At 35.6% G+C, this 11,061-nt stretch overlaps 1 pseudogene; it reads left to right on the top strand.

The window, feature by feature from the left end:
* The first annotated feature begins 6,390 nt into the window (after positions 1 to 6,390).
* On the top strand, positions 6,391 to 8,003 carry LOC123898426 (annotated as a pseudogene).
* Positions 8,004 to 11,061: the final 3,058 nt, after the last annotated feature.

Raw genomic sequence — 11,061 nt, 5'->3', positions numbered from 1 at the left:
ACCCAACATAGAAACATGGTTCTGCTCTTCTCATAACCTTCTAACCCAACCTAATTCAAATCCAGAAACAAGAAGAGTCTGAAAGTAACGATGAGAGCGAAAATGTCGTTGTGGACTTCGGTGCTGGAAGTAACGATGCAGATGGTGTGGTTGACGAAGGAGAAGTCGAGGTCAAATCTCGAGATTCCATAGCGAGATGGAGTAATCAGAATACACGGATGTTGTTGGGAAAGAGAAGAGCCCAAAAATCAATTTATTTGAATGCTCTTCCAATCTTCAAACCCATAGATTGAAATTGAAGCTATGGAAGGTAAATGTTATTCATTGAAGACTAGTAAAGGTTTTGTAAGTGAGATAGTCAAAATTGATATGGTTTGTAAATGAAATTAGGAAGTAAGATTTCTAATTTTTTTTTCCTTTTGTTTTGATTTCTAGGTTTGGATCCCTTTTGTGATGAATTTCGGTGATAAATTTTGGGTTTGATTATTGTTGTGTATGAATTTTCTTTTTTTGGTGAAGTGTATGAATTTCTTTTAATTTACTGTCTTTTATTATGTTTTTGTTTTTTTAAATTAATGTTAATTAAAATAAAAGCCAAATGGACATTAATAAAATCAGCAAATTAATAAAATATCCTAGTCATAATGCCACACCATCACACTTAACAGAAGTTTAACGGTTTGGACTAAATTGACTAACAGAATGAACAATCGGGGAGTTTTTTTTACTTTTCGTTCATTCAAGGACTTGTTTGACAGCGAGTGACACTTTCGAGGACTAAAATGACTGTTTACTCACCAAAAAATACAACTCAATTTTATTTTTCATTTGACACTATAAATACGAGTCGATGTTATGATTCATGATCATGTTAAGGCTTTGCGATAAGGTTTCTTTGTTACCGTTTAACACCAAATTCAATTTCACTCTAATCGATCATCGATTCAACCCTAGTAACAAACCCACAACGTCGCATTGCCGCAAATCTTTCATTCGAGCAAATTACTTCTCTGTTTACGAAACTGATTCGTTCTCCGCGAATCTTGATTACTCGAACCCTAATGTGAACGGTGTCGCAATTTTAGGGTTTCATATTTCTGCAGCCCTTTCTTGATTCGATTTGAAAGAGATGAGTAGAAATGGAAAAGAATTCTAAGCTTCTTGATTGGACCTTCAATGATTCTGCAGTCCTTTCAATTATATCAATGTCGCTGCTATCAATGTAATTCTTATCACTCTTTCAATTCTTGATTCTTTATTATCTCTTTGAATCTTTCTATAATTGGTTTGACAGGAATGTTGTTTTGAGGTTTGTTTTTGTTTGCAATATTAACATGTTAATCTTGTTTATCTTAGAAGATGCTAAATCGGTAAGTCTTGATTATTCAAGTCTAAGAATTCTTAATACAAGTATTGGGATAATGTGTTAATGACCCAATGAGATGTATTTTTTTTTTTTACCAATATGAATGTTTATTGGAAATGCAAGTCCAGACTTATATAATGATTTTCTTATCAAGGTAAATTGGGAGATGTTTGTGTGCCCTAATGCCTAATTGAGTATACGTCCCTCAATGTCCCTAAATTGATGGTTTGAATGAAATTTCAATATGAATGCCTAATTCATAACTTCAAATGTAAGTGGAGATGACCCTATGTGCCATTGATGCGAAATAATGTATATGTCCCTCGATGTCCCTAAATTGTGATGGTCTGAATGGAATTTCAATGTGAATGCTGATTCATAACTTGAATGTAAGTGGAGATGACCCTTTGTGCCATTGATGCGAAATAGTACATATGTCCCTCGATGTCTTTTAAATTGAATATATGTCCCTCGATGTTCCTAAATTGAATATATGTCCCTTCATGTCCCTAATTGATGCTTAAACCCTAATTGATGCTTAAATGAATGCAATTCGATGTCCCTAAATTGATGGTTGGAATGATGCGATATGATGTCCCTGAATTGATGGTCTTAATGAATGCAATTCGATGTCCCTAAATTGATGGCTTGATGCCCCTAAATTTATGGTATAAATGGATGCAAGTCGATGTCCCTAAATTGATGGTCTGAAAGAATCCAATTCGATGAGAATGCTTAGTCATAACTTGAAATGTAGTTGGAGATGACCCTGCTCTACACGTGATATTCCTCCGACAAATGTTGAGGAGAAAGTAATCAGTCCAACTGCTGAGCTGGATTTAGATGCCAAAGATTCTTTTTTTTTAATAGGCAGCCCATATGGATACTCGTCTATAGCAGACATGGATATGTTTTGTACTTCTCAGAATGTGATCAAATCTCTCAAGCCTATGAACTGTCTTCGGTCATATGCTTCAGTTGTAGAGTTCAATGGTCAGATTTATGTTTCCGGCGGTGGAGATGACCGTGTTTGGTTTGACTCAGGTATGAGATCTTACTATGGTTTGAATTTGTTATTTTTACAATGAGATGAAGTTTCTGTTAACCATTTTTGGCTTATGTAGAATCATAACCAATTTCTGATAACTGGACCTTGTGTCCCTCTATGAACCGAAAGAAAGGGAGCTTGTCTGGTGCTGCTTTGAACGATAAAATATTTGCTGTTGGAGGTGGCGATGGTGTTTAGTCCTTCTCAGAAGTTGAGATGCTTGATTTTGACATTCGGCGGTTGATCCCCACATGTTCAATGCTAGACAAGGTAAAGTGAGTCTTTCAAATGGTAAATATTCATTTTCTTGATTGAGGTCCGAGAGGAATAATTACGGCTAACCAAAATCAAAGGGAGATTTTGTGATTTTTTAGGCGTAAGCTTCTTACAATGACAACTGGATTAATTGTATTACATGCTGCTTTTCATTTACATTTTACTTCATCTAGGATGTTAAAGGAAATTTTATATATGCTTGCATCAAGTAACACAATTAAGCTTATTGCCCTTAGTACTTCTGTGTGAGTGAGTGACTTCTAGGATGTGAACTAACAGCTCTGCCTAACTGATATTTGTTCTTCTCAGTCACATAGAATAAAAAAAAAAAATTGGATAATTTCTTTGAAAAGCATACAAAATTGTTGAAGTTAATGCTTGAATGTTCTTCATATTTTTTTTACCAATATGAATTCTTTATTCATATGGAAATTGACCCTTGACACTATACATGCTTTGTCATATTGGAAATTGGGATGATAGTTTTGTGTCTGTGTGACCTTAGATTCGAAAATTGAAAATATTTTCCTTAAGAATTCTTAATACAAGTATCGGGATAATGTGTTAATGACCCAACGAGATGTATTTTTTTTACAATATGAATGTTTATTGGAAATGCAAGTCCAGACATGATAATGATTTTCTTATCAAGGTAAATATGTTTATGTGCCCTAATGCCTAATTGAGTATACATCCCTCAATGTCCCTAAATTGATGGTTTGAATGGAATTTCAATATGAATGCTTAATTCATAACTTCAAATGTAAGTGGAGATGACCCTATGTGCCATTGATGCGAAATAATGTATATGTCCCTTGATGTCTTTTAAATCGAATATATGTCCCTCGATGTCCCTAAATTGTGATGGTCTGAATGGAATTTCAATGTGAATGCTGATTCATAACTTGAAATGTAAGTGGAGATGACCCTTTGTGCCATTGATGCGAAATAGTACATATGTCCCTCGATGTCTTTTAAATTGAATATATGTCCCTCAATGTCCCTAAATTGAATATATGTCCCGTGATGTCCCTAATTGATGCTTAAATGAATGCAATTCGATGTCCCTAAATTGATGGCTTGATGCCCCTAAATTTATGGTATAAGTGGATGCAATTCGATGTCCCTAAATTGACGGTCTGAAAGAATGCAATTCGATGTCCCTAAATTGATGGCTCGATGCCCCTAAATTTATGGTATAAGTGGATGCAATTCGATGTCCCTAAATTGACGGTCTGAAAGAATCCAATTCGATGAGAATGCTTAGTCATAACTTGAAATGTAGTTGGAGATGACCCTGCTCTACACGTAATCAGTCCAACTGCTGAGCTGCATTTAGATGCCAAACATTCATTTTTTTTAATAGGCGGCTCATATGGAGAATCTTCTATAGCAGACATGGATATGTTTTGTACTTCTCAGAATGTGATCAAATCTCTCAAGCCTGTGAACTGTCTCCGATCATATGCTTCCGTTGTAGAGTTCAATTGTCAGTTTTATGTTTTCGGTGGTGGAGATGACCGTGTTTGGTTTGACTCAGGTATGAGATCTTACTATGGTTTTTGAATTTTTATTCTTACAATGAGATGAAGTTTCTGTTAACCATTTTTGGCTTATGTCGAATCATAACCAATTTCTGATAACTGGACCTTGTGTCCCTCTATGAACCGAAAGAAAGGGAGCTTGTCTAGTGCTCTGCTTTGAACGATAAAATATTTACTGTTGGAGGTGGCAATGGTGTTGAGTCCTTCTCAGAAGTCGAGATGCTTGATTTTGACATTGGGCGGTGGATCCCCACACGTTCAATGTTAGACAAGGTAAAGTGAGTCTTTCAAATGGTAAATATTCATTTTCTTGATTGAGATCCGAGAGGTATAATTATGGCTAACCAAAAACAAAGGGAGAGTTTATGTGATTTTTTTGGCGTAAGCTTCTTACAATGACAACTGGATTAATTGTATTGCATGCTGCTTTTCATTTACATTTTACTTCATCTGTTTTTATTTTTATATTTTTCACAAGACATGACATGTAGCTAAGGTCTAGGATGTTAAAGGAAATTTTATATATGCTTGCATCAAGTAGCACAATCAAGCTTATTGCCCTTAGTACTTCTGTGTGAGTCAGTGACTTCTAGGATGTGAACTAACAGCTCTGCCTAACTGATGTCTGTTCTTCTCGGTCACATTATAGAATAAAAAAAAAACATTTGGATAATTTCTTTGAAAAGCATACAAAATTGTTGAAGTTAATGCTTGCATGCTCTTCATATTTTTTTTACCAATACGAATTCTTTATTCATATGGAATCAGGATGGTATACATGGAAATTTTGATGCTCTAAATGCAATTTGAAATATGAATGTTTATTGGAAATGCAGGTCCAGACTTGATAATGATTTTCTTATCAAGGTAAATTGGGAAGATGTTTGTGTGCCCTAATGCCTAATTGAGTAGACGTCCCTCAATGTCCCTAAATTGATGGTTTGAATGGAATTTCAATATGAATGCTTATTCATAACTTCAAATGTAAGTGGAGATGACCCTTTGTGCCATTGATGCGAAATAGTATATATGTCCCTCGATGTCTTTTAAATGTAATATATGTCCCTCGATGTCCCTAAATTGAATATATGTTCCTCGATGTCCCTGAATTGATGGTCTGAATGAATGCAATTCGATGTCCCTAAATTGATGGCTCGTTGCCCCTAAATTTATGGTATAAATGAATGCAATTCGATGTCCCTAAATTGATGGTCTGAATGAATCCAATTTGATGAGAATGCTTAGTCATAACTTGAAATGTAACTGGAGATGACCCTTGACACTATACATGCTTTTTCATATTGGAAATTGGGATGATAGTTTTGTGTCTGTGTGACCTTATATGCGAAAATTGAAAATATGTTCCTTAATGACTCTAAATTGTTGGCCTTGGTGAAATTTCATCATAAATGTTGAAATAGAAAATTTTAAGCTTCCTTTGAAGTTTAGCATGACTCTGCACTCATGGACCTTTGAGTTGTTTTCAAAGTGTGTGGATATGAAGAACTGGACAATTTAAACATTGATTATTTTGACAATAGATTCAATGTTGCATATGTGATTGCTAGAACATTGGCTCTTTAAGTGGTCTACTATTGCTAAAGCAGGGACCTACGTTTAATGCACCAGCAGTTGTTGATTGCGGATTGGGGAAATTATTGTCTAGCACTCTGTACTAAATTGCATATTGCTGAAGTGCAACAATTGCATTTTGTTCATATTCCGGCTATAGTTGCTATTTGATTGAATGTTTGCATCGAGCCTCAATAGTTCATTGTCACTGATTAAATTGGTCTGTTGGTAGATTCATAGAAATATAAATAAACTTCTGAAGTTAAATTGTTTGATTAGTTTGGACAATTGATCTGAGATTGTGATTGAGGGTCAGTTCACTTTTTTGAGTAAGGGAACAAGGTACATGTTTTGGAACCGGTTATTTCCGCATAACTTCCCTTTTTGAAGTGCATAAAAAATTGTGTTTTTCTGTTCATTCTTGTTTTTCTTTTGTATGAACATGAATGCCTGTTTTGTCTGCATCTTTTCTTTTTTGTGGAGGATGGATTTTTAATTGGTCAACATTTAACTTCCAGTTTCTTAAGTAAATTAAGTTTCTTATCATGATATTTTAAAAAAACATTTGTGCAACATTTGCAAATTTAGTTTTGATTTGTAAGTCTGGTTTCTGAATTATTCCAGTTTACACAAAACAAATATGTAAATGCAATGGTAGTTCCACAACATGATAGTTAGATCACTGAAATCATAGTATTCTTTTAAACATTGTTGTGGTTTAAATTCCAGGTTCTGTTGCTATTTTGAAAATGGCAAAAGGAAGTAGAGGACGATGCAGGATTGCTTCTCGTCAGTACCAACTGACTTCATACCCACTGGCTCGATTCAAAAGGGACATTTGTGAGGATATGTGTCAAAATAAAGGCTCCAAGGCCCTGGATAAGAAAGAGTGCGAAGATGTAACATGTTCTGTGTGCAAGGAATATCCACACAATGTTGTTCTTCTTTGTTCTTCTCATGACAAGGGTTGCCGTCCCTACATGTGTGGAACTAGCCTTCGTAATTCCCATTGTCTTGATCATTACAAGAAATCTTACACCAAAGTAATTTCCGTACATAATGGACAGCCCGTGCAAGGTTCATGAGAAGAATGAAGTTACTGAACTTGCTTGCCCCCTAGGTAGGGGTCAGGATAAAGGTTGGACCGTTGTGGAACCTGTGCGAGACTATCTCAATGAAAAGAAAAGAAGCTGCATGCAGGATGACTGCTCATTTGTCGGGAACTATAATGAGTTCAAGAAGCACATGCGAGCAGAGCATCGTTCTTCAAATCCTTTCAAGTTTATCACTTCTATATCTTTGTTTTCAGTTTTTATCCTTTATCTTTTGGATTTTTTTCTAACTTATTTGACCCAATTTTGTCTTTCATGAAGTAACACAGTCTCCATAATATTTTTTTGATTCAAATGTTGTTTTGGGGTAGTTTTTTGTATGCATTGATTAACCAGGAGTGTGCTAAATCAGTGAATCTCGATTTTTCATGCCTAAGAGAAGGCTAATTTGAGCCCTGAGAAATTTTATTTTTGCTAAAAGAAACTAAGGCAAGTCTTGGGATGCGGTGTTTGGATGACCCTGACGAGATGAATTTTTATACCAAAAATATGGATCACTATGAATTCTTTCGTTGTGCAACTAGTACTACACTTTGCAATATACAGAGCTTCGGTTTTGATGTACTTACAGCAGCTATATGCACTGCTTCCACTGCAAAGGTAGTAATCTTTGCACTGTTGGGACTTGGGACTATTAGATGTTCATAATTCTGCTCTATTTTGTTGTCTATTATGAAGTTTATAGGAAAAATATATGGAAACGAATGCTAGACTCAATATTTACAGTCGAAAATTGTGCTCGTCAGTTACTTGAATGCTTGAATTTAGTGCAGAGATCGCGTTCTATTTCAGGTCAGATGCTCTTAGAATATTTGTCTGCTTCAAGTCGATGCGGGCAGAACCTGTGATTGCTTGAAGTCTGATATGGGCTGGTGCTTTGCAGAATGCTATCGTGATTGGGCCTGGTGCATGCAGAACCTAATTTGTAGAAGAAAGCATCGGGATTATGTTGTTCAAAAGGCATAATATCATGACCCTTTCTGCACAAGGTACATGTTATATTACAATGAAGTGATATATGTTATTGTACCAACTCTTGAAATTTTTTGAGAAAGATGTTATTATGTCTAATACGTAATATTCAAGTCTTATTTGTTGTTCAAATGTAATAGAAATCAATTGCTATAATGCTCATACATTGTCAATACCATTGGATGTGTTCCTATTTAGTCGACAGAAACTATTAGATGGCTCTTTCACTTTAGTAGTTGTTGACTTGTTTTCTGAATGTGAATAAAATCTTTCTATTCAGAGCTTGCCTAACCTACGTGGGTTCCGAGGTAGTAGACATAATTGTTTGATTGAGACATGGCTTAACTAGACCATATGTAAACTGGTTTGCATAGGATAAGTTGATCTAAAGTGTGAAGGTAGAGAGTAGAAAAAAGACTCGAGAAAAAGGGGAAGTTCTAGTGGTTGGGTGATATGGAATCAGACTAAAAAAGAGAAGTCTCTTAACTTGCAGAATCTGACTAAGAGCTTATTTGGAAGACATGGGCTAAAATTGAGAGGCTTGATTATTTGGAAGACATGGGCTAAAATTGAGAGGCTTGAGATACTAAATAGAGGCTAAACATCAACAATATGTACGTGTTTATGTTTATCGCTCACTATTTTTCTCATCTCTTCAATTTTCGATACATTATTATCTTTTGAATTTTTCTAATTGATTTTACATGAAAGTTGTTTTTTCTTTGGAACATTAACATGTTAATCTCATTTATCCAAGAAGATGCTAAATTGGTGAATTATTCAAGCCTTAGAATGTGAATTTGGACAGAAAGAAATTGTATTGTTGCTAAAAGAATTATTAATACAAGTCTTGGGATATTGTCTTTTGATGACCTGATGGGATGAATTTTTAACCAAACATGCGGTTTACAATCAGGATGGTCTAAATGGAAATTTTAATGCTCTAAATGCAATTTGAAATATGAATGTTTATTTGAAATGCAAGTAGAGATTTGATAACGATTTTCTTATTACGGTAAATTGGGAAGTTGGTTGTGTGCTTTGGTGCCTTTGATGCAAAATTGAGTCTATGTCCCTCGTTGTCCCTAAATTGATAATTTGAATAAATTTTCAATATGAATGCTTGTTCATAACTTCAAATGCAAAGATGACCCTTGGCGCCATTAATGCAAAATAGTATATATGTCCCTTGACGTACCATAATTGAATATATGTTCCTCAATGTGCCTAAATTGAATATATGTCCCTCGATATCACTTGAATGAATACAGTTCGATGTCCCTAAATTGATGGTCTGAATGAATGCAATTTCAATGTGAATGCTTTGTCATAACTTGATATGTAACTGGAGATGACCCTTGACGCGATGACTGTACTTGTTTTTTTTCATAAACGTAAATTGGGATGATGATTTTGTGCATGGGTGACCTTAGATGCGAAAATTAAATATATGTCCCGTGATGAATTTTTATGCGCAAAATGTTCATTTCAATATGAATTATTTTGTTTGCATCCACTTAGGGATGGCAACGGGCGCCCATGGGTGCGGGTTTGACACTTACCAAACCCACATCCGAAATCATCACCCAAACCCAAACCCAAAGGCTGTTCGGGTGGCAAAACAACATCCACGCCCACACCCATTGGGTTCGGGTTTTTTCCACCCAAACCCAAACCCGCAGCACATTTGAAAATAATTTGCAAATTTAAGAAATTAAATTTCAACATAGACTTTGAATTAAATTACAACTAAAATTAAGGTCTTCCAAGGAAATTCAAACATATACTTTCAAGAAATTACAACATAGACTTTCAAGAAATTAAATTACAACTAAAATTTAAGGTCTTCCAAGGAAATTGAGGGAGACTATGGGGGTAATTAGGTAATTATAAAATATTTCGGGTGGGTGTATAGGTTTCGGGTGTGGGTTTGACTGATACCAAACCCACACCCATATTATTGGGTGTCACCCGAACCCAAACCCAGTCAAATCGGGTTTCGCCCGTTGACTTGGGTTTGGGTTCGGGTGGGTCTCTCGGGTTTGGGTTTTTTTGTCATCCCTACATCCACTGTGTCCACTGCAAAGGTAGTATAATATTTGAACTATTAGGACTATTAGATGTTCACAATTCTGCTTTGTTTTGTTGTCTATTATGGAGTTAATGGGAAAAACATATGGAAACAAGTGCTAAACTCAAGCTTTACAGTCGAAAATTGTGCTCGTTAGTTACTTGGAGGTTGGAATTTAGCACAGAGACCGCGTTCTGTTTCATGTCTGATGCATGCCGAACATGTGACTGCTTCAGGTCTGATGCGTGCCGAACATGCCGAACATGTGACTGCTTCATGTCTGATACGGGCTGGTGCTTTGCATAATGCTATCGCGGTTGGGCCTGGTACAGAACCTAATTTGTAGAAGAAAGCACCGGGATTATGTTTTTCCAAAGGCATAATATCACGAGCCCTTTCTGCACAAGGTACATCTTAGATTACAATGAAGTGGTAAATGTTATTGTATCAACTCTTCAAAGAATTTGAGAAAGATGTTATTATGTCTATTACAATGAAGTGACAAAAGTCTTGGAATATTGTGTTTGGATACCTGATGGGATGATTTTTTTAGCAAACATGCAGTTTACTTTATGAATTCTTTATTCATAAGGAATCAGGATGGTATAAATGGAAATTTTGATGCTCTAAATGCAATTTGAAATATGAATGCTTTTTCGAAATGCAAGTTGGACTTGATAACAATTTCCTTATTACGGTAAATTGGGAAGATAGTTGTGTGCATTGGTGCCTTTGATGTGAAGTAGAGTATATGCACCTCGATGTCCCTAAATTGATGGTCTGAATAGAATTTTAATATGAGTGCTTATTCATAAACTTCAATGTAAGTGGAGATGGCCCTTTGCACAATAGATGCGAAATAGTTTATACGTCCATGTCATGAAGAAGCTATATATAGAGGGAGAAAATCCATCTCCCCTACATGAAGAAGCTATTAGCATCACTGTAGTCCTTTTACTCAAAGGATTGTGGAGTGTAGCATCTTGAAATCTTTGGAACACCGCCCAAGTTGGAATCATATGAAGGAATCGGACCCCAACGAGCACATCAACACCGTCCTAGATTACCATCGTGCGCAAGGAGATGTGAAAAGTAACCTA

Source organism: Trifolium pratense, linkage group LG7 (genome assembly GCF_020283565.1).
Source record: "Trifolium pratense cultivar HEN17-A07 linkage group LG7, ARS_RC_1.1, whole genome shotgun sequence".
In the NCBI taxonomy this organism is placed as follows: domain Eukaryota; kingdom Viridiplantae; phylum Streptophyta; class Magnoliopsida; order Fabales; family Fabaceae; genus Trifolium; species Trifolium pratense.
The sequence above is the reverse complement of the archived record's forward strand: the minus strand, read 5'-3'. Positions and strand labels throughout refer to the sequence as shown.